The sequence below is a fragment of the Diadema antillarum genome, unplaced genomic scaffold, assembly GCF_040938485.1.
Source record: "Diadema antillarum isolate AM-2024a unplaced genomic scaffold, OU_Dant_1.0 scf00000002, whole genome shotgun sequence".
NCBI classification, from domain to species: Eukaryota; Metazoa; Echinodermata; class Echinoidea; order Diadematoida; family Diadematidae; genus Diadema; species Diadema antillarum.
In genome coordinates this window covers 711,561-737,813 of record NW_027270891.1, presented here as the reverse complement: position 1 = coordinate 737,813, position 26,253 = coordinate 711,561, and the positions used below count along the sequence as shown (strand labels likewise).

At 37.0% G+C, this 26,253-nt stretch overlaps 1 protein-coding gene across 1 annotated transcript in view; it reads right to left on the bottom strand.

Annotated features, from left to right (window-relative positions):
- LOC139731977 (uncharacterized) overlaps positions 1-25,672 on the bottom strand; it is a 171,424-nt gene extending 145,752 nt beyond the window's left edge. Inside the window, exon 1 of the mRNA XM_071642886.1 lies at positions 25,493-25,672. The gene's annotated coding sequence lies outside the window, so the exon portion shown is untranslated. The remainder of the gene's footprint in view (positions 1-25,492) is intronic.
- Positions 25,673-26,253: the final 581 nt, after the last annotated feature.

The following is a 26,253-nucleotide window of genomic DNA, read 5'->3' as shown; positions in this document are numbered from 1 at the left end:
CTGTATGTAAATATCAGACCAAAACGATGCATTGAATGTAATGAAGGTTATTACTGTAACCTTCAGCGAGATAAATTGACCTGCTGACATTCACTTTCAGTATTGGGAGATGCAATCAGGCTTGGCATAATTTCCTGGCATTTAGACCCCATCTCTTCTCCCTAAGTATCCCCCGTAATAGGCAGGATATACACAAGTTCACTGCCTACCGATGACTGACTATAGTCTACAGTTTCAGACATTGGCCAATACATTCACATACACTTGTCCAATCCTCATGCACATTTTACATATATTGTAGAGGTCCTAATCATATGTTATCCACTTGATCACTCAAATGTTACACTCTATTATTGTATGTCTGACACATTCCGTTGTATCAAGGCAGGGAGGACCTCCCTGATCAAGGGCAACATAATGTATGAAGAGGTTCCAGGACATCAAAACAAATAAAGAACTGAAGTGAACTGAACTGAGAATGCTTGGAAAGGAGAGAAGGTTGGCTGCAAAGTCTAGACTAAGAGAGAGATGTAAGACATCTCATCTGCCTGTCCAACCCTAACATCATTTCTATTCATCTTCACATATCGTAGACAGGGCATGATGAATACTAGTGAAGAGAGATGAACCACTCATTAGGAGAAGGGGGGGGGGGGGTAAAAAACTTGGGCGGGGCCATCATAGCACACCACGTGGGCAGCAATGTGGCAAATTCACCAGTCAGACATGATGCCTGTAGGCTGTAGGAACATTAGCATTGTGCTGACATTTCTCATTTCTAGCTCCCTTAACTCTCTCAGATCCACTTCTTTGAAATGGATACTGACATCTTGTGTCATGCAGCTGTCAGTGATAATGAGGGGGTTAACTGCTTACAAAGCTCACATGACTAGGGAGAGTATCTATACAGGGCTGCTGCAAGTCCATCAGTACATGTGATATGCACTGCTGATTCAGGTACTCTGGAGCATGAATTAAAGGGAGACTTGAAACAGGGAATGTTTTCATGAAATATAGGTCTACGTGAGAGAGAATATAGCTCTATGTGAGAGAGAATATAGCTCTATGTGAGAGAGAATATAGCTCTATGTGAGAGAGAATATAGCTCTATGTGAGAGAGAATATAGCTCTATGTGAGAGAGAATATGGGTCTATGTGGGAGTGAATATGAGTCTATGTGAGAGAGAACATTACAAAAATATGAATCTTTTTTTCTTGAAGTGCAGTTGGTGATTCTGAAGTGAGGTTCATGATATCATTTTTTAACATTTCATACAATTAATCAAACAATTTTCTAAAATACATTAAGGAAAAAATAAACTTCTTTTCGCTGTTTTGCCAAAACCAATTATCATCAAATAAACATTGGATTCCTTTTAGAATTACATGCTCTTTCATATTTCATAAGAAGTGCTTCATTATCTCACAAATAAAAAAAAAAAAATGTCAGAAAAGAGAAGTCCTGTCTCAACCAAAACTATACAATCCCTTTAAGGTTGGAGTGAGGTATATGGTGTGAGGTACAACTCAGTGCCTAAAAGGTGTAAATTATTGGTCAATAACTTTGGGTTCGATCTCTCAATAAATCTGAGACTAAACGACAAAAACATACAATTTTATAGAGAGGTTATGCCAATACGAGAGTTGGTCATTTATATAGCACCCTATGACCGTTACATTTGCTGTTGGTGTCAAAAATTTCCTCTTGATCTCGTCACACTGATAATTGCACATAATTTTTAAACTATTGAGAAGGAAAAGTTAAACATGGCAGGAATTACATTTATACAGTATAATACATTTGCACATTATGTACAACTGCCTATCAAAATGCATTTATGTAAAAGGGAGCCATTTCATGCCATCTGATGCATCTCAAATTGTGTGTTAAAGCAAACACGAATATAGATCTCCAGATGCGTAAACAATACAATAATGCAGACAGAAATAGTAAATTTCTGTAAAACAAGAAATTTTTGCATGCATTTAATTTCATGAAATTCATGTGAGCCGAAATTTGCAAAATTAAAAGGCATGTGAAAGTTCTTGTCTACACTGTATGCATTGAATGCCGATGGCGAAAATTTCACGCCGGAAAAATGGCCGTTAGCTCCAATTCATGAAATTTCATGCCACAAAAATGTTGCTTTACAGTATGAATATCTTTACAATACTGACTGGTGGAGAGCAGGGTGGAAAAAGTTTCAGTCAGCATGAGTAATACAACAGATAATGGACTCTGCTTTTTCCCAGAAAAATTTTAACTTTAGAATAGTATGGACTTACTACAGATACACACTTTTTCAATGAAGCAAGAATGTTCAACTTCAACAAGCATGTCTACATAGACAGCTTTGGTTAGCCAGAAACCATAAAAAGTACGTGGTAAACAAGCGAAAGAAATTAATCACAACACAAAAATCCAGAGAATGGGGATGTGATCTGTTCAACCAGAACTATCACTTGTGGTGCAGATCATTGCCTGTAGTATGTACTCATTTGGATCAATTAAAATCCTTGCCTTTACAATGTCATGAGTTTTGTCAGCACAAAGCATTTAGCAACAATACACAATGGTGTTGCTTTTGACAGATTTACACCAACCAAGCTGCTGACACAATCAACGCAGGAACATCGCAATGATCCTTGGTATTTAGTCCCTATCTATCATAATTAAATATGTACGAAAATGAAAAGCATATTTGGCATTTACAATGTAAATTTAGGGTTTCTTCAAGGTAGTGTTCATTCAAATGTATCTAGGCCCTACCATATTGAGTGTAGGCCTATATATTGGATTTCAAGAAGTATTTGCACAGCAAACAGTGCATATTGATATGGTAGTTTTGTACTGTACAAATTTGTAGAAAAAGAATGTTGCTGAATTTCACTGAATGCAGGATTTGCATTCAACTCATGTGTGACTCTAGGGTTTTTAAACATAAGCTACAGGAAGTGAAGTATCAATGAAAAGCTTGTTTTGTTCTGGTCTGCTAGACATCAAAAAGACAGGAACCAAATTGTGTATGTGTCAAGTAGACTGTCCTTTCATTTTACAAGACCTTGTCAATTACAGATTGACACAGTCGAAAGTGGTAGTGAGTGTTAGAGAAGGATTAGTCACTTGGCGAAATCACAAACCAGAACTCCTCTGTCTCACAACGATAGAGAAACCAGACTCACGACACAAAATGCAGTCTCCAGTCAAGGAGCTTCAAAGCTCCTGCTCCAGTCCAGAAACGTCTTCCTTGCATTTCAATAAACCCCTGGCCGGTCGCCGGCCTCAGCCCGGCTGCTTGAGTGATGCGTCTGTTTAATGCACATCACCTGGAGTGGTGATCAACATTACTTCCAGCCAGAGGCACCCCTCGCCATCTCATCAACTATAAATATCTCAGAAATGTTAACTAGGAATCGGCTCCTCCCGAAGACACCACGGACAGACGATGACAAGATAACTCCTTGTAATAGCAGATGACCTTGTAACAGCAGATGTCTCTTCATGCGTAGCTCGCTAAAATACATTGTAACAGACTGGACTTGATTTCTTTTTTATGTATTGCATGTTTATACACCAGTCAGGGTAATAAATGTGTAAACTGCTGCCATGTACAATGGATTAAGAAAATTTCAACCTTTTGAATAAGAGCGAGTCAACTAGCAGTGTTCAAATGATTGTCAACAATCTTGTTTGTGTATACGACTGTGATGTATGTTTCTCCTTTGCTGTCAAACCAGCAGTAATTTCCCATTCATCTTTCCTTTCATGACTCTCAAAACATAGGGTCACATTAATATCATTCCATGTCTTGCAGTTCAAATAAAAAAAAAAAAAATCTTACATATGCCAGTAATGCAGAAAATATGTTTATCTTATGCACATAACAAAGGCATTTTCATATTCATTGCAATATGACAATCAAAGTCAGCTATTCAAATTCCCTATACGATAGATGTTCAAATTCATGAACATGATTTACGTCGATGTCAGGCAATTTGTCAATTAGTTGCAAAGGATAGATGTTTGATACATGTACCACTTTAAATTCATAACCTCATGCTGACATTCAACCCTTGTAACTTTAATTGTACAATTTTGCTCTGTTTCATATTTGTCGCTGTTGTTGTTCATCCCTTACTATGATGTCACAAAAACTACTCTCTTTGAGGTTTATTTTGCTACAGATTCATGGCAATAAAATGCCATTTGTATCTGTTGAGTTTAGATGTCATTATGCAATTAAATCTGACAATTTCTAACGAAATGGAAGAAGAAGAAACTGCATCCTTTTCAGAAAACCATGCAAATAAGGAAGAAGCTTATTAATTTCAAAAGTCTTGAAAAGATGATAGATCAGTGGAAATGTTTATGAATTGAACAAAAAGGTGAGATAGTTAATATGCCTATCTGACTGTCGGTAATAGATAAATCACACGGCTTCATGTTATCATGATATCATCACCATCAAGGAGTTACAAAGTGTACCCTTGTTTTCAGACATGAAAATGAATAATGTAAATTTTCTTGAATCAACATGGGTATCAACTGTTCATGGTTATATAATACACAATGCAAGACTGTGTCATTGACATGACATCTACCTTGAGGTGTATAGAAACTTCAATATTTTCACATTAAATTCATGAAGACCACCCAAAAATACATCAATGTCAAAACATAACCACCCTTCTCAAAACAAACTTCTAATATTGTACAATGTCTCTTCAGTATTCTTTCTTTAAAGAAAGAAACATCAAAATTATGACGAAGCCCATATTGCTCTCAAATAGCACCAATATTAATTTGTCACATCTAAACAACTTGTAAATATCAAACAGTTGCTCCACTAATGATGAAATAATATTTGCTAAGCAGGTAAAAATGTACCATATGGTGGAGGAGACACTTTTTACTTGGGAGCAAGTGTTGCTGAAACACTCAGAAGAAAGCTGGACTGAAGAGGCTTCCATTGGTATACACACATTCTCTGGCTCCAGAAAATTACAACCAGTTTTAATTGAGATAAATCATTCCTCACTCCCAGCCCATCTCTCACACTTAGGTACATTGTATGTTCCACTCAGCACCACCCCCTCAATATTTAGGATGCTGTCCTGGAAGAGATATAATGTTTGTTCACCTGACATTTCAACAAGATGTGAGTCACCATGACATGAATTATTCACTGAGCATAACAGACATTCACAAGCAGACAAATATATGGCCCTTTTTACAACATAACTTTGTAGAAACTGCTAGTTCTTACTGTTGACTGCTATTTACAAAATAAATCATCAGCCACTGGAGATACTATAAATCTATCTATATATCTTTCTCATTGCACAAAAACTTTTTTTTTCAAACTCCCTAAATTTCTTTCATTACAGGCATTATGCTGTGGCTTTATGAATTACTGAATTGATAAGCTACACATATTCAAAAGTGGAATTGGCCTCACAAATAAAGTGGTGATGAAGTAATATCTACACAAGGAATTAATCATTTTCACTCTTGTCATTAATCAGGCTAAGTTACTACATAATGAACTTTATATTGAATCTTCTGTTTTGAACACACATTGATTTTACTGCATCCCTGCCCCCATATTACAGAATGTAGTGATGTTCTACAGGGTAATACTGTCCCCAACAGGGGTCACTCCTTAAAGGCATCATTTACCATCTGCAGATGAAACTAAAACCCAGCATTTAGAGCTTGAAAATAGTTCTGAAATGTGAGTTATAGAAACAACCACTGTAAAAATTTGCATCAGTCATTCATGTTAAGTAATATTGTTGAATATACAAAATGTGAACAACAGTTATAATAAAAATGTTTTCAGACTAAACCATCTCCTATATGGTTTATTGAGAAAAATACTTATATTTCCTTATATTTAGGCTTTGTTGCGAAAATTCTATATGGTAGGATGTTTTGTGACACAACAGACCTACATATAAGCGTTAAATGTGATATCTTGAAAAAATTTTAAATCACAGCTCCCAAAGGTAAACAGATATTACATGAGCAAGGTGGTAGTGTGTCTATAAATACACCATAGGTCCATGATCTATAGCACTTCCGTTGGATGCTATACTTCTATTGGTGACACTATACAGAGAGGCCTACCTTCATCCTACACTTGCAACAGGGTAGCACAGAACCAGTGGAGATCACTTCTACAAGTTTTCCCTAGACTGGATTTACATCCCAGACAATGGCTAATGGCACCTGTTATTGGGTCCTGGTTTGGGGGTGGATAAACCCTATTCATGGAAACCACGAAACTGTCCATGCAGAGATGTTGTATTGATCACTAGGAAATTCTTTGAACGACAAGAATTCACTTTAAAGGGACTGTACAGTACTGGTTGAGGTAGGGATTCATGTTATGAACATTCCTAAGTAAGATAATGAAAAGCCTCTTATGAAATATGAAAGAGCATGTAATTTTAGAAGGATTCAATGTTTATTTGATGAAAATTGGTTTTCAAATGGCTGAGATATCCCAAAAAGTGCTAATAATAAAAGGCGACATGCCACAACTTTATTAGGATATCTTTGTTTCACCTTGTTTTTGGATATCTCAGCCATTTCAAAACCGATTTTCATCGAATAAACTTTTGATACCCCTTAGAACCGCATGCTCTTTGACATCTCATAGAGTAGTTTCTGAATATCTCGCAAAACGTTTAAAGCTAAATCTTCACCTCCACCAGAACTGTACACACCCTTTAAACCCATACAAGAAGACCCTTTACCCATCTTAAGATTCATTGCTTTCAGTATTCCATTTGTTGCCAGAAGACTAAACATTGCATCATCTCTGACTCTGAGAGTTCTGACATTAATACCTTTTTAAATCAAATTTAAAACTTTCATAAAATTTACAGAAGAGTACACGTCTTTTGATGACATATTTTACCATCCATCCATCTATCTATCTATCTATCTACTTAACATCTCTTGTTAAACAGAACACTGCAAAGCTTTTTACTTTCTTGATTATCTTGGCTAATGATCACATTTTCTAAGTTCATATTAAAATATGATTACACTACGTATGTATGTGTTTTATATGATATTCTTGTACGAGAAAACTAAAGGGCAAAACTTAATAATTTTGTAATATTATTTCCTGTAAGAAATATACTACAGCTCTTTAAAGAAGAATGTTAACACTCAACAGTGAGATTTTTTTTCTTCCTTTATAGTATGCATAAGTACTGTACAAGAGCTACAGTATAACAGCTTAAAAACATTGCCCATCTTGCTTTGCTTTGCATTCAGATCTTGGGTGCATTGATTGTGTCAATATTGGATATCACACTGCAACAATGTTTAAATATGCAATTTGTAGTCCAGCTACTTGATATAATTTATTGTATAGAAGGGATAACTATAATGATGACACAAGAAAGACACCAGTTATTAAACCCATATTTTCGTTAAAAAAGTGCCCACAAACATGTTTGTATGTAGGCCTACTTTGTTGATATTTTGCTAGTAAGCCCCATCAAGCATACCTACATGCAAATCTAGATAAAGCATTTCAGGATCAGCAAAGATTGAGACAAGAATTTCTAATGAAGTAAACCTTGTCAACAAATCTATATCAAGACTTGAGAAATTCCAGGCAGAAAATTAAGATTGCTTCATGCAGGAAGACTGTCTGTATTGCTAAACACATCATGGTTCACGTCATCACAGAAACTTTTACACACTATCACAGAGGTTTAGAGAGACTTGGATGGAATTGGTTAATCCACACCTACTTTAAACCCATTCTTCCCAGGAGATTAATGAACCCAAATACCCTTCTTTTATTTCCTCAGAGAGCTAGGAATGTAGAGAACAGCAATGCATGGCTTTGAAGGCAAGCTATCGGGCATGACAAATCCTAGTCGGAGTGTAGTAAGAAGGCTATCAATGTGTATTGGCCCGTAGCATTCAATGCACTGCAATATACACCAGGGACTTGCACCTGTGCTTTGGAATTACATCGAAGAGTGCAGTAAGACTGCCTTTGAATAGCCTCATCCCAATCCTACACTACAGTCTGTTTAATCCCCACTGTCTCTATCTCATACATTTTTTTTATTATAAATGTGTGGGAAGGGATAGGGGTTGTTTCCAATAAAAAGACAAAAATGGTTTAATTTTCATTCCTGTTCATTTAAAAATGTTAGTGATTGTATGAAACTACATAATATTATGAAGCAGGGCTATTATCCTGTGTATTTTTTTCAATGCTTCATTTGGGTAAGGGGCCTTGTATACCGATCTACATTTTCTACAAATTTACCCGTTTGAAATAATTATTCTAGCAGGAAAAAACTACCGGTGTTCTGGGGAAAACAAAACACAACTCAGATATTAATTCAGGCAAATATTAATTCTTATAAAATTTGCTGCCAGTGAGTTTCATAATGTTAGAGAGAATTAGCAAGGAGGAGGTTCTTGGTTTTAGGGGGGTCTCCGACATTTAATACTAACAGGTGACGATAAATAGGCTTCTGCCTTGACAGGAGGCTAAATTACACAGCTCAAAGGTAACAGTCCTAAACAAAGAGTAAATCCTTTTTGATTAGAACCGAGATTGGCTCCAGTTCCCTTCAACCTACAGGCAGTGGGCCAAAACCTACTGGCACTACACTGGTAGATCATAGATGGAGCTAATACTTCACGTGTACCTCTGTGTCAATTTTGGCAACCACAAGCTGATGATTGACTAAGAATTGTGTCATTATTCAATCAATCAAACACTATTTCCACAGGCAGGGTACTTCAGAATATTTTTGTACTAATTTTTTAAGTTGCCCTTCATTCAATCATCACTGCCACGGAAAATTGTCAGCATACAAATATTCCAAGATACACTGTACTTGGTAAATACCGGTACTGAATTTACAGAATTAGGTCCACATATCACTGTCATATTTACCTTTAATACCTGCAGTGAAAGCAGATCATTCTTCTGGAATACCATTCAAAGCACTCTTACACTTATGAAAGATATTTCCAAATTAGGTATAAAAAAGTACATTAAATTCATGGAATGTTCCATGAAAGCACTTTTCACTGTTGAGAGGAGAGAGAGAGAGAAGTATGCAGGGAAGGCATGACATGGATGCCAGGGAACATGAAGTACACATGCCCCTGTTTGAGAACTCACATCATTCATGAACAATTCATTCCCCCATGCCTTGGGCAAGCCTCCGCCATCAGAAGCCCTAGCAAACAAACCCTCCCTTTCATCTCATCTTCCCCTACCTTTCGTTTTCTTGCTCTGTTCATTTTTTCATCACAGCCACCATACTATCCTTGTCTGAGCCTGGAGAATGACAGAGTGGTAGTGTGTGAGATGAAGAGAAGATGTGGGTAGAATCTGAAGGAGGAAAAGAAGGTCTAGGGAGGGGTAGTCTTTATCCAAGACACTAATACTGTTGTCAGTACAGACACTGTGAGCAGAGAGGTACAGAGCCAAAGGTGAGCACACAGCGACCATTTGAAATCTAGCTGCCGTTGCGATTATTATTCATGACCAGGAGAACACCTTCCTTGTGCACCACTCCTAAATAATTCACTTAATCACCCTGACTGGCAAAATTGCTTGATTTGTCCATGTACCCTTGTGGTAAAGTCCATGCTTTGTCCATCAGTTAGTGAAAGAATGAGTATAGTCAAACCTGCCTTTAATAGAGACCACCTGTCTATAACAGTCATTTTTTTTTCATCTCCAATGGGTGGCCACCATAGACAAGTTTGACTGTATGCATGAGCTTCTTCAGTTGACACTCTACTACTGTATACGCTATATATTTCGCGGGGGTTTTATTTTCGCGAATTTCGCGAGTCGGGAGCTATTCGCGAAATTAACAACACGCGAAAATATTACCTTCCAAAATGAATCCCTTGCCTTGATGATACGAACATTTCAGTACTAGTATACCATGTCATGGCTTACCGAACAGACCATACTGGCTAAGCTTGTTTACGTACATATACATGTAGCACGTCCACGTCTACTTACGAATACTGTAGAGAGCCAATCCATTATCGCAAGGGGACCACTCGTCAGAAATCTAGCGCGATGGACTTAACCACTTCAAAAATGTTGAATTCTAACTTACTAGTTCGCAGAGTTTGGTAAGTTTTTTTCATGCAGTGTATAACTAGTATCATTCTTATTTGCTAGTAAGTTGAAAATTCACACTTTCTTTGCCACTTCATATTTTCTCTGGTCCCCCAATCGCGAATTTAACCACTCGCGAAAATGTGTGAGAGCGGCAATTCGCGAAAATTTATGTACGCGAAAATTATAGCGTATACAGTATTATACCTGGCTGGGATTTTTGCTGCCAAACAGCGGGATCAAAATTTGGTAATTCAAATGCGTAACTTCCCTAGAAGTGGCTTGACTAGTCTCATCTAACAACCCTCTACTTACTCCACTTTCAGTCACTACAGCGGGAGTGCCTTAGGTAAAGGCTAGGAAGGAGGAGGTTCAAATGAACCTACTATCATCAGGGGATTACAGCCCCAAAGAGATGGGGTCTGGAGTACTGTAAACGTCAATATTTTCGCGCGATTAATTTTTCGCGCTGAGCGGCTCGAAAACGTATTCGCGGGTTCTTAAATTCGCGCTCCGCAGCAGGTTACTTTACTGTAGTACACATTCACTGCTTTCATCCAAAGCCTCTGCTACATAGCTTGCTATGCCAGCGTACGACAAGCGACGTAGCGAGCGGCTCGACTGCGAGTACAAGCACTCAAATACGTAGTACAGCTGTGACTCTAGTACTGTAGTCACGGGGGACTGTAGCATCGATGCGTGCGGTGCACACATGCATGCTACAGTACACAGCAATCTAGGGTATCGTCTCTTCGCACAGTACTAGTAGCGTAAACATGCCTGTACATTGTACTACGTAGCAGTATCATCGATGAAGCGCACACAATTCATCCCGTTCAAAATGTGCGTAGAAAATTGTGAAGATATATTCGCGCGTTCTTGAATTCGCGCTAGCCGAGCGTAGCGCGAAATCCGCGAAAATTAATGTACCGCGAAAATTTCCACGTTTACAGTAACAACGCTCCTCTGATAAAGCTGTGGCTACTGAAGTCCCACTGATATGTTATAACTTCTAGTTGGCCATTCATTGTATAAAACTGTAGCTATCAAGGGAGGAGTTTATCCCTTGAGTAATGAAAAGGTTCTAATTTTTGCTTTAACAACTTCAGAAGGACAATGCAAGCAGCTTATTACCATTATCACCAATGGTTTGAACAAGATTGATCGATGATAAGTCATCCATGGAATGCTGCCTACAGTAGGAGCAGTGATACATCAGATCGGAATCAAGTTTAGTGATATTGATTTTATTTGTTAGTAAGGCATCCAATAGGGCATGCTATGGGCTACCCAAATGAGCATATCTCTGACATATCTTTGGGGATCTCTTTCTTAGATTTTCATGCAAATTCAAATGAAGATATGTTTTTCTGAACCTAAGAGAAGAGATTGACATATTGCTGTGAAACTTATGTACAGGGATAATGATAGTCTTGACATGTTTTTATGCACAGTCATGAATACACATCTTTTCAAGGTAAGTTTTAAAACAAATGATTGATATTCCATGAAGATGACATGACATCTTGATGATCTTAAAGATAACGAAACATCTTGATTTGTATTAAGTGACATCAGTTACAATGTTGTATGTACAATGTACCTGAAGCAGAGATGTTTCTTACAATCCACTGATGTTGGATGTACAGTGTACACACAGTTTGTTGATCAAAATCAGTCGCTAAAATGGCCATATGGTGTATAAACCTCATCATTACTGTAGGCCCTACTGTAAAAATGGATATTTTCGCATGAGTAATTTTTTGTGCTCAGTCAGGTAAGATGAGTTTCGAGGGTTTTTATTTCTGCAGAATCGAGACATAAACAACTGGGACATATGGCAAACAAAAATATTGTGCACTTTTACTTTTCACACTAGTTTCTGGTTGTGCAAAATGCACAAAAATTTCAACACCGCACACTTTTACAGTATCCACTTTCATTCCGAGATTGCTCTGCTGTTCTGCATTCACTTTAAACAAACTCTCCTTTTCAAGAGCTTATAAATAATGTCTCCAAACTTCCGTTCACTGAAAATGTCAAAAACATACCATTTCCAAATGTCCCTGGGAACCTCATTAGTCCTCCAGGGATTTCAGAGTCATACCAACCGAGTTGATTGATGATTGAACATGTATGCTCGTACTCATCAATTTCTCCATATCTTTTCAGTTTCAGGCAAAATCAAAAAGATGTGTTTGTTTCAGACTTCAGCAAAGTCATTACAGAGTTGGTTCTTTGTAATTTGTGTCAATAATATTCTGCAAAATGGCTGGCAATCAACAGATTCTGTGACAGTTCTAGGGACTATGGAGCAAAAAAAAAAAAACAAATACCTAATTAAAAAAAGAAAAGTCATCTAGGCACTTTAGTGACATAATTAAACATTACTAGTCTAAGGCTGCTATGACTTTCATCCCCTGACCTGTTGCTTTCACCCCAGAAATCTCTCAATGTACTAGAGGCTCAAAGGTAACCCAAATTGACCCGTTGAAGGTGGACTGATTTTGCTATGTATAACACGCTTATCCCATAGACACCTGCACGAGTATTCTCGGGACTCTTGTCTTCAACGGGTTAAGCCACTGTAGCTGATGCTCACATTGGACTGTCCCTTTAAGAATATTTCTGCAAATTTAAGAGAACTAAAAGTCACTATATAATACAGAGACTCCAACTCTCCCGTTTTCGACGGGAGATCTCCCGCCGAAAACCCATTTTTGCAAAATCTCCCGTTCTCCCGTTTGAGATTTAATTTCTCCCGCCCTGGCTCTTTGTCTCCCGTTGGAAAGGATTTCTTGCATATTTCTATCGTATGTTGAAAAAATAAGCCTTAGATAGCACCAAAGAGCATCTAGAACCCTAGGAATTTCGCGCTTCGCACACATCAACTTTGAGTCTCCCGTTTGCTCGGGGTTTCAGTCGGAAGAATCTCCAGATCAGAAGGTACTTTGGGTTGGAGTCTCTGTATAATATGAGCATTTTTATGCACTGCCTCATCCCTTTTATCCCCTCAAAGAGCTTTTCCAGACATCAAAATTACCTGTATAATCCACTTTACTATTGGACTAAAATCCAGACTAAATCCATCAAGAATTCTGCTCATGTTGTTCATATCTAGCCTTCCAAATGCATTTCAAAATATCTTAGCATCTGTTTTTGATCAGTTAAATATGAGCACAAGTTTCAGATCTATAAATCTCTATAGCTTCCAAATATCACACTAGAGCTTTAATTTTGCTTCCAAATATCACACTGGAGCTTGAAAGCAGATGTTCTGTTGATGCAAAGTTTCTCACTCATTTCTGGAGGCCATTTGGCACGAAGATTTGTCACCGAGTCCCGAGTGTCAGACATTAATGGCACTGTAGATCAGACAGTGTTCATTGAGAGGCTCAACTCTCTGAACTTACAAAATTTGTATCAACCATTGAAGTCTGATTCATAGACAAACCTATTAAAGCTTGTCAGTTAAGAAAATGAATCCATGCATGCATAAAATACGCTCTCCAAGAGTTGATCTCTGTACTGTTTGTGCAGTACAAAAGGAAAGCTGAATCAATGCAATCTCATACTCGTGTATGAAGGTGGTCATGTGACTTTGAAATCCACATCACATCTGACTTACGAGATAGTCCAATCATTTCACGCTTCTGAGACACAAATAAAGGGTGCAAAATACAATGCTATGGTGGTTCATAGTTCAGATGACTTCATACAGTTCTATTTGTACACTGATAGATTATGTGCAAATGTGAGCACAATAGCAAAGAATATCACATTCATCATACATTCTCAATTTCTGGATCAGTTTCTTAGGATGTCTCACAGTAGCTAGCAGACACAAGAAGTTCTTATGTTTTACATTACAGGAAACTTTGTATCTGTGACCAACATTATTCTTGCAACAACAACAACAACAAAATAGCAGACATGTTCTGTGGCAAGGTCATTTCTTTCACACTGCTGGCCATGGGTTGAGCATCATCTCAGGTAAACTGCAATCAAAACAACAAAAAAGCACTGAAGGGGCATTTGTAAACACTGTCACCGAAACCATAGTTTTGTTTTTGGACATTCCAGTTTCCCATCGAAAGTTCATAGGCAACTATTTGTATGTACGAAAGACCAGACAAAAAGCAATATTTAGAAGAGGAGTCTTTTGAAACTTCACAGTTTTATTCCCAATTTGGGGCCAGTGAAAATGCTCACTCCCCGGCTCACCAGTTTTATTCAAATTTTTGGTCACATGACATCTACTCTTAACCCACTGAGGACGGTTTGATTTTGCTAGAACATGCATTTCTCATAGACGCTTGCCCGAGTAGGCCTATACTCAAACTCATCCTCAACAGGTTAATGCAGGGAATTTCCTGTCCACATACATGTACATTTGTATGTCAACACTGCAGGACAGCAGAAGTTGCACATGCACACTATTTACTGGAGAAAAAAAAAAGCAAAAACAATACTGTTTTCTCTCATGCATGCACACTTCCTGTGAAAACACCAGAAAGCTTAAACTATTTTTTCTGAGAAAAGAAAAGTAGCCACGGTCACACTGGCAGAAGATCAAGAAGTTTAAGGGTGCGTTTATCAACTCTTATTTTTTCAGCAGAAACAGGTTTTCCAAACAGCTTTCAGGGATTTTCTTTAGAGATGACAAATGCAAAGCTGTTTTGATTATGGGGCTCAGAAAGCCTTTTGGATAACTGCAAATTTGTGCTTTCCGAAACAGGTTTCAGCTGGAAACATGTTTCTACAAGAAAGATATGAAACACACAGCTGTTTTGAAACGACTTTGTACTGCGCTCACCATACGACCCCTTCTCCTCGGTCAAATGGCGCAATGCAGCTGTGCAGTGACAAGGCCAGTTTTCGTGTTGGCAATGAGTTGATAAACGCAACTTTTAAGATCCCGAAATTTTGCCAGTGTGACTTGCAAACTCCCCCCCCCCCCCAAAAAAAAAAAAAAACTTCTTGTGAAACTTCTCATTCAAGCTAGGGATATTTCCCCGGAGCCCGCTAAACTTCTCGATCTTTTGCCAGTGTGATTGCTGGCAACTGAACTTCACAAAGTTTGTCACATGACCAGTCCAAAGCGCATGATTATCGTGATGAACAGGTGTTCATTGTTACATCATAATCATTAGCCATCAGACTGCGTACTCTTTCTTCTTCCTTGCACACACATGCAATTATGACCCAAACTTCTCAATGCAAAGATTTTAAAAGAAGTTTGGTTGCCAGTGTGAACGGACGACCAAAGATTGTGAAGACTACATGATTTTCAGTAACTCTCTGGCAACTCTCTTGGCTCGGATCAGGCCCAAGCTAAGTCATAAAATTTTAAGTTTATGAATGGGTCGAGCCAAGAAAGTGGCCTGTGCCAGGCTCGGGCTATTTTGGCGCTGATGTACATATGTAAGCTCGTGCCAGGTGCGGGCCAGGCTCGGGCGGGTGCCGATCCAAGAGTTTATGAATGATAGCAGTGCCAGGCTCGGGCTAAAATTCCTTGCACGGTCAAAGGTCACAATTACCTAGTTGTGCCTCCACTGGAGCGTGCATTTAGTGACCATGGTAGTTATCCCTTATGTGGCCAAGTTGGCGAATGGGTCATCATAAAATTGGCGCGGCTATGGTTATTGAACACAATTTTTACTGCTTGGTGTGGGCCAATTTAGCTCGGGCCAGGAGCTGGTCAAACATGCATGAATTACCGAAAGCGGCATTAAACTTAACTCAATCTTTTGCCAGTGTGAACACTGCGAGTGTAAATGGTATATATCAGAAAACTTTGTTTTTTCCCCCATCATTGCTTTTTGTAAGATGAATGCTCCTGGATACAGAAGGTCATATGTACACCTGCCACTCATGAATTTTATGACTCAACTTTGACATCTTGAGGGGCTAAGTGCTTGTTGCATGGGTGCTGGTGTCAAGGGGGCACTCCATTCCAGAGTAAAGTGCAAGAAGTTATAACAATCCTCAGAATTTCATTGGTTTTCACAAATCACTATTAGCCCCCATGACAATCAGCCATAATGCAAAGCAGATGACATGACGATATCATGGAATCTCATTTTTTTAAATAAAATTATAATAATATAATTATAATTATAGAGAAAGGAGTGCTCAGTTTTTAAACAATTTCCCTTTCAGTCATTATCAAAAATTAATTACAAATTGCAGAATCATTTAATGCTACAAATATTTCTTTTTCTCAAATCAAGGTATAACAAAGATTTGTGTTAGTGAAAATGGTGAGGTGAAGAAAAGATCATCTGATTTTTGTATAGGGTCCTACATGTACACCAATTGTGACCAACATAACATTTGTGAAACAAGAATTGTTTAAAACTATTTTTGTCTTTTGCTATCTTGACTGATATATATATATATATATTTTTTTTTTTTTTTTGGGGGGGGGGAGATTTTGTGACTTATAAACAAAACTTGAACATGGAACATTTTCCTTTTATATCATGCATGAGAAATCCCTGTGTATTCAAATATTTAAGTGAATATCATCTGCCATCACACATTGAAGCTTTTCAATGAAATCCAAGCAAATACATGTTTACAAAAATCTGAACTGTCATTGGCCAGCAAACCAGCTAATCCCCTCTGCTTGAAAGGAAAAGTTCAAGAACAGAATCACACGACATCAATGCCACAGACTGATAGGTTAGCTCCACAGACTGATGGGTTAGCTCCACAAAAGTACACCAAAATCACATATCACATTTAAGTTCAGTTTCCTCCCAAGAAAATTTTTCTCACCCTTTTTCTTATGAAGCAATTTTGCATGCCTTCCTTAAAGAAGTGGATTTAGTTCTCTCTGTGCCAAGAAAAGAAAAATAAAAGTCAAATTCTGTGTACTTGTAACACAAATACATATATATGTAGTGAGTTGCTCAACACCTAGATCACACAATTACCAATTTGTCTTACACTCTAAACTTTTACAATTCATAACTTTTGAAGATATGGACATTTTAAAAAAAATCACTGGTTTACTTCACTGAATTGTTGTTTTCAGAAAAAGCAACTACACGTAATATCAGGATGGAATTTCCCTTTTAAGACCATGTCACCATTCGTGAGTCATCTAGCATGGTAGTCTAGCAGTCTGGCCACTTGAAGGGTGAAATGTTGGTCACATGACTATGACAGTACAAGTGTAATTTTTTACTCTTTATTTGTATGTTCACAGGGAATAATTTTCCTGGTATCGCATAACAGTTTGCTAGATGCATTTTGGTATGAGTGCTATACAAAATGTCATTTGCATATAAATTTCATTACATATGTAGACTTGTACACCATTTTGTTCAAAATGTATGTCCATCAACTAAAAGTGCTATTCAATTTCAAGACGGAAAATCATTCCCTGGTTCTTGTAAATATTACTACTTTCACATTTCATCAGCGATTTATAAATCATCATAAAACAGATGCAGAGCACATTAATTCCTTCATTAAAAAAACAACAACAAATATGAAACTAGAAATGTCGCTATGGCGACTGGTATGCCTCCGCCATAATGCATGATTCTCCTAATAGGTCTAGATAGTCCATGTGGACAATGTGTGATTACATTTTCACAAAACTGGCAAAATATTGAAATGACAAGTTTGTCAGAAATGTGTTGAATGTTCACCTTCCTTGAACTTGGTTTAATTGGATGAATAGGAGAGCATGTATTTGGGGATTTAAGGACTTTAACTTGACTTTGACCCATTCATACATTTATGCATTGAGTAATTTTCATGGTACCGGTATGGAGAAAAAGTGCAATTTCTGTACTGAATAGTAAATTGTTACCATGTTCATCTGGCCTTAGACCCTAAAATTCATAAGATAATCACTTTCAGGTAGAACATGCATAGATATGCAGTAGGTTTCACGATAAATTGAGCCACTTCCGAGATATGGAGGAAAAAGTTAGTTCAGCACTTTCACTTGATCTTTGACCTTTTGACCTTTGAGGCAATAAAAAAAGAAAAAGAAAAAAAACTCTCCAGAGAATTTCTATTAGGTTACACATGCATACACCAAGTGTTAAAAAAAAAAAAATACTAATCCTGCTGGCATTGCATGAACATGAGGGAAATAGTAAAATTTTGAAGTGTTGCACTTGACCTTTGACCCCTGACCTTTGACCCCATGAACCCTACATTCTCTAGATAATCACTGCCAGTCAGTACATGTATATATACTATGTTCCATGAAGATACCTTGAACAATTTTCCAATTTACAGAGAAAAAAAAGAAGTTTTAATACTTTTACTCGACCTTTTGACCTTTGACCTTTGACCTCATGACCCAAACTTTCACCAGAGAATCTAAATTGGGTAATACATGTATACACTATGTTTCAAGAAAATATCTTCAGGCATTGCATAGATATGGTGGAAATAGTGAAATTTTATGTATTTGACCTTGACCTTTTGACCTTTGACCTTGAGCACGTGCACCCAAAAGTTGATAGGCACAACTTCACCCCCTAAATACACATACATGCCAAGTTTCATCAGGATACCTCAACAGCTTTTGATAGTTACCCTGTCCACAAAATTCATTACGGACGGACGGAAAGACGGACGGACGGACGGACAACCCGAAAACATAATGCCTCCGGCACCACTTCGTGGCGGAGGCATAAAAATGGGCTCCTTATCTTGACTACACAAAAAATTGAGAATGCCTGATATAAGCAATATCATTACAAAGCAGGTCATGTCCAGAGAATAATTTTCCTGGTATAACATTGCAATTTGCTATGCATTTTTGATATGACTGCTTTGCAAAATTTTTTGTGTGTAGCAGGTGTGTTTTTACATAGGACTGTAAAGAACTTTGTTCGAAGTATTTTCTCATTGATCAAAACTGCTATTAATGTACATCAGATTTGAGAAGTAAAATTATTCCCTATATGTCCACAATGGATGCCATTTTGGACGCATAATTGCATCTACTCTTTAGGGTTTGTTTGTTTTTTCTTTTTTTACTGTATCATGAGTACGTACAGGGCAAGTCCAAGATAACGCGCACGTTACGTATGGGACATTCAGAGACTTTTATGACCTGAAAAATAGTGTTAATGGCTTTTGATCATATTAAACTTTATCATGGTGATTGATATCTAGGAGAAGTATAATCATGCAAAAAATGGAGAAAAATGACCTTCACGATTATATTTTAGAAGAGAAAATATGTGCCGTTACGTATGGGACCAGAAAAATTTTGTTTTTTTGAACATTTTTTTCAACCTCAAAACTCTCTGAAAGTATTTCATTCTACAACTTGTAACTCACTGTGATGAAAGTCACAACACTCAAGATTATCACAGGTAAGTTTCGTGTCATTAGGCAAAAAGCTCTAATTACAGGTTCTAATTAAAGACAGACATGACGTGTTACGTATGGGACAGTTACGTATGGGACAGTTTGTCCCCCATTCATTTAGTGTGTGAAGAACCATGTTTATGGGTATTTTGCATAATTATTGAAGTAAAATCAGTTGAAACTACACAAATACTGATCCACATTGTCAAGGAAACAATATTCCCCAAATATTCACCATCCTAATCATATTCAATCATATTTTTATATTTTTATGACCAACCTGAGTATGCATGCCCTTTGTCCCCCATTCGTTTAGTGTGTGGAGAGACATGTTTATGGGTATTTTGCAAAATAATTTTGCAAAATACCCTGAAAGTATTTCATTCTCTGAATAATTGCATAATTATTGAAGTAAAATCAGTTGAAATTACTCAAATACTGATCCAGATTGACAAGGGAACAATATTCCCCAAATATTTACCATAATAATCATATTTAATCATATTCTATATTTTTGTGACCAACCTGAGTACCAACATGTTGTATGCCCTATTTTTATCAGGATAGTTACTACTAAAAAATTGAATAGTTTAAAGTGTTTACTTCCATTGATGAAGGGCAGTTTGCCATTTCATTTCAATAAAAAACAACTTGACACAAGAAATATTAATTTTTATAAATATAAAGCAATACCTGCTGCGTGGAACCCCAGTGATCGAGTAGATATATGATGTCTGTCTAGCAGTCAAGTCATTGATTCGAGTCACACCTCAGTATGTATGCCCATGAATTTTGTCGTGGCTATTATTGAAAACTGAATAAGGACAATTTGTGTATCACTTGCAATAAAAAAAAATCATTTTACTTTATATTTTTTTAAATATATATCACAACCATTTCAAATTGGATCTCCATCACTAAACTTTGAATTCCTCTAGTCTTAGGATTGTATGCTCTTTAGTAATTCATATAATTGGTTTCCAATCATCTCATTAAATGTTGAAAACTGAATCCCCATTTTTACAAAAAACTATACCATCCCCTTAATGCTGATTTTTCATTGTGTATTTTGCCATTTTCCCCTCCCCCTTTCTGAAAATTGTTCAGACAAGTACATGTATTGTTTAAAGTGTCTATAACTCAAAAAGTAGCTACAATGTTGGGATGCTTTCTTCAGGATGATTGACCATTTGTGTACTGAGAGACCTTCCCAGCTAGCTACATGTATTCACATGCATTATGTATGAGGATGTCCCATACGTAACGCATTTGTCCCATACATAACATTATTTCAATGCCTAATAAAAAATATTTCTTTTACTGCTTTTTCTTTTTTCTATGGTATTTAATTTCTCTAAACGATAAATTAGAACTTTCCAAAAGGGCATTAATATAACCTTAGCAATTTTCAAAAAAACCTAAAAAAATGACCTCAATTTGTTACGTATGGGACATCTCATGATAGGACACGAGCTAATTTGCATAATCATTTGCATAATCCCTAAATTTTCATACCAAGTTAAACTATTTGATGAACTTCTTATGTCCACATATTAATCAAATATCATTTGCTTTCCTTTGAATTAATATGAATTTTTATAAATGTCCCATACGTAACGCTGTGTTTCACATTTATGCAAATGAAGCCCTTGAAATTTGCATAAATTTACGTAATATAATTTTTTCCTCCATGGAACTCAAAACTTCAACTCATAAGCTTCAAAATAATACCAAACATGTCAATATTGAGCAAAGATGAAATTTTGCCTTCTGAGGGGACCTTATCTTGGACTTGCCCTACACTTGACGTCCTTGTTTCACACAAAATGTTGTATACTGTACAGTATGATGCATATTCTGTAGACTGCAGGGAATACACAAGTCTTTAACGTTCTTCAAGATGTGATGGATTTGCCATTTCGCTGAGTCACCATCATTGTAATTTTAATCTATCCACTCGGAGAATGTCGGTATGCCTCTCTAGCACTCACACAGTATGACTGTCCTCCATTAGCTTCTGCAGAATTGTGAAACATAAAACCAACACCGGCATAAAACATTTAACTGAAAAAAAAATCATACCCGAAATCCACTGCATTTTTATCTCCCACATGGCACTGTAAGTATGTACTGTACATGTACTGTATGTACAGAATACCTTCATACTCACTCTCCAGCAACATACGGAGTATGTGGTCTCAATAGTCTTGAACTTATTAAAAGACTCCACAAATGTTAATATGAACATTTATTCATCCTGCATCAGGTCTCTTCCAAGCAAATGTGCACCATATGTTCACACCAACCTACTTCATGGCAAAGTACTGATCAATGGAATATATAGTGATCATATCCTTTTATGGAAGATCTATGCAGAAAGGGTCAAATAAAGCACAACTTTATATCATAATCTGAGGGGAGGGGTGGGGTGAAGGACAGAAAAAAACTGCATGCTTATGATGCAGAGGAAAATTGTCTCCTTGGGTCTCAATTTAGACAACTTTCATTTGAGCTACAATCTCAGATCTGGCAGCCTGATGTTTGATCTGAGATTTGCATTCATCAAGGAAAGTCAAATATTCACCCGGTCCAAGTAATGTCATCCAGATGTAGGGTAATGAGTGAGTCAGAACACCCCCTGTGCCCTGACCACAGTACTCAATTGATATCAATTATTCATACAATCTTGTTACCATACAAACGAATGTATCATATCATTGTCTAGACATAGCCAGGCCTGAGGGACTGCATATGGCAAGCTCTGTCACCATTTGGTGCCTAGGTACCTGAGAGGAAATTTCTAAATCAGTTGGAATAATTGAATACAGTTGCCTTTCTTTCTGGGGGGGGGGGGGGGGGGTGCATTATCAGCCTATTGATATTATAATACAACTTAAATTTGCTCTTATGAATTATGTTTATTTTCACTGAGAAAATAGAGGTCTTTAAATGTCCCTGGTCATTACAAATTCAGCAAATCCATGCATGATGTCAGAGAGGTCCATCAATTAGAGTCACATTAATAACATCAAGGACAATTTCATATAATTTGTTTTATTTTAATCTCAGAGTGGAAAATTAGGTCTGGTAAATATGCCTAGCTAAATATGCTCCATGATAAGTTATTCAAATACAGAATGTTTTGACAGCAGACATAAAATATTGTATCTAATTTCTTAATGTTTTGAAATGCATCCTACGCTGTATTTTTTTTTAAGTCAAATTAAACTCAACAATACAGAGCTTGCATTCATTAGTGAGCTTTAGAGACTTGTCAAGAGATATTAGATAATGACTTCAAATGTGAAATCAGTAGCATTGCTCTGAAGGATCTATGATGTACACAGAAAACCAGTACAACCTACTATAAAGGGTGTGCCACTCACCATCACATTTATGCTGGCATGAACAGTAAATACTATCTGGATTAATGTGTGAAGTTTACATTCCTGACAGCAAGTCAGTTTGAAAAGTGACATCTAGAAATTAACAAATCATTAGAGAAGAGCCCATAAAATTGAGCACCTTCACAAGTCGAGATATTTCCCCCTCACTTACCAGCAAGTATCAAAATTAGGTAACAATATCCATGGATACCTGTAGGCAACTATCCAATATGGTGTGTATTACACCTTAGGCTAACAATCTGATAATTCAACAGACAATAGCAAAATTATTAACCTGAAATAACATTGGTCAATTTTCAAATATTATTACAAAATATCAGAGTATGAAAATTAATGGCTGATTTAGAGGTAAAGATGTCTTTGTATTGTACACAGTAGCGATGTTACTATGAAAAGAACACATTTCATGGGTAATTTGCTCTCTACTCTACCTTAGCATCACAAACATGTTTTGTCTGAGCAATCTAAAAATATTTTCCATTCAAAAGACTCTTGAACAATCTCAACCCATTAAGGACAGACTGATTTTGCTACAACACGCATACTTCCCATAGACGCTTGCCCATACTCGGGACTCGTCCTCAATGGGTTAAAGGATCTGAAAGCATGTATGATCATCCTTTAAAGTGCGTACTTTGTTTCTTTCTCTGATATTCATAGATTTCTCTCTAGTCTAAGGCTAGGGCTCTGTTTTCTGCAAGTACCCAAACCAGTGGCCATGCATCTGCAAGCTATGTATACACTCCATCCATTGACTAGATTGCTGGTTATCACACATACCAGGCAGGTATACATAAATTTGTACACTTGTACAATGTCCATGTAGGCCACACAGACATGATGAGATGCTGGTAATTTGATACACGACACTGATAATTTTTCGGTTGGCAAACTACAAAATTTGTGATGTGTAAAACATGAGAAAAAAACCTCTTTAAATAGACTCCTCAGAATTGGCATCTTATAGATGACTTCAAACCTTCATACCAGCATGAGAACTTTCTGTCCAGTTTTATGAGGTATAAGGTGGTATTGTAATACATTTAGCTTCTATCTTCAAAGGAGGTTGCCATCATAGTAACAGAAATGGAAGATTTTGTCCCTTTTTATCACTTTGGCAAACTCTACGTAGAATACCCATGTGTACATCATTATTACATTTGATGATCATCTATACTTATAAAAAGATGGATGCAATATGAAAAATGATTGACATTAATCAAGATCTCAAATACCGTACATAAAAACTGATTAATCATCGCAAAGGTTCGCTAATGATGAATACAAAGTCAGCCTAACTCCACACAAAGTACAAAGTACAGGGTTGTAGTCTGCAGATTTCATCACAGCTATTTGATATAGCTACCTCAGACTCTTTATTAATAGCTGAGAAGAGCTGTATTGTGCACTTTATTTGCCCAGAATTACAGTTCATTCTTTACAGTAGCAACTTATTTCACAGCCATTTAAAGGAAGTTGTTGACATTGACAATGGATATAATCTGGCTCCCACTCCCCCACATTTCCTTGTCATCTTCCACAGGAGAGTTATCGGTTTCTTATGTTCTGGTGTCTATTCTGGTGTCTAAAAGTCTATAAATCTGATAATATCCATGTTTTTTGTATCTTTTTCTGTCCTTTATCCCCTCTCAACATCTCTCTCTTTTATCTCTCTCTCTCTTTTCTCTCTTGACCCAATATTTGCATTGGTACTGTGCACTGTATTTTTATCACATCATGGTACGACAGGTTTTGTTATCATCGCTAATTTATTAGTGTGTTCTATCATTGATAGTGTTGATCTTGATCTTCATATCGTTATCATTGCTGCTACTAACTGTTACTGTGTTAGTTACTATCAAGTCTCATTCTCCATTTATGTTAAATATTTTTTTCAATTATTGATTCTGCCTCAGTCATGAGAAGAAGCTCTTGTTTTATTTCTACTGACATTGAATCTCACTGGATCAACATCATCTGATCTACATACAATGTACTCACATCACCAAGTCAAGTCAATCAAACAACTTGCGTTCATTTACCGGTTAGCCTAGTTTATTTTATTAAATACAATAGCACTTGATTCAATCTTGAAGCTTTAGGGGTATTAAATGAACACTGAAACAGCATGAACTTAAGGTCGGTCAAGACTAAATTTAGATATGGATTCTCCGAATTCTGCTTTATATTCAATAGACAATACATTCATCAACTTTCAGTTTCATGCTTTTCTTTTTTTGGCAAGGATTCATGAATAGACAGAAAAGAAGCCATGCCCACCACATCAGTTAATCAATCACAAACCAGAGGTAGACAGGACTAATCACACTCTCTATTATACACACGAATATGACACGGAAAAAAAAAAGTGTTTTTAAAACGATAACACGAAAAGAAGCTTCATCAGTACACAACTGCAAGGGAACAACACGTGTGGGGGTGTGCGGGTTAATTCCCCACATTAATACAGGAGCCCGAGTGCTCCACGCCCGTACTTGGCCCGGTGACCGAGGCACGGTACGATGGGTGTGTTCAATAAGAGGCAAGATGCGGCGCACTATGCCATGCACTAGACCCTTCGATGTTATCTCGACTTACCTGCAAAGCACTCTGCATATATCTTGGCCTCCCAGATTGCGATGAAGGAAGCTCAGAAATCCGAATATATTTCCACTTATTCAGACCAAATTGACAAGATCCCGAACGCGATACAAATGTGAGATGAAGTACAGATTTTTTGGTCTCTTCGAGATGGTTATCAACCTTGCCAGTTGACAAGCGTATGTTTATGCTTCACTCATCAGTCAATGCAGCAGTGCAGTCATCATCAGTGTTGTGTGTTGCATTCAATGCAGTTTACTGTGCAAAGATCTCATCGCAGATGGCGCTACATATCTCAATGTGATTCTTCTTCTTCTTCTTCTTCTTCTTCTTCTTCTTCTTCTTCTTCTTCTTCTTCTTCTTCTTCTTCTTCTTCTTCTTCTTCTTCTTCTTCTTCTTCTTCTTCTTCTTCTTCTTCTTCTTCTTCTTCTTCTTCTTCTTTTGTCTGTTTGCCAACTGCTCTTTGAGAGATTAATGATATAGGTGACAATTAAAGTAAAAACAAGAAGAAATCTTTACACTGGAGAAGATTTCCTTCCTACTCAGTCGTATTCCTAAATATTTGTGGGCCATTAGGTGAAATGTTTAATGCAAATAACTATCATGATCAAAATATTTCCCAAAACTGATTTAGATTTATTCCTTGCTCAAATATTCATACTTGTGATATTGAAAGTCAATTACCACAGATTATTTCCATTTGTATTGATAATAAGTTCAAAATAATTTTATTATCAAAGACTAGCCATTATCTTAAT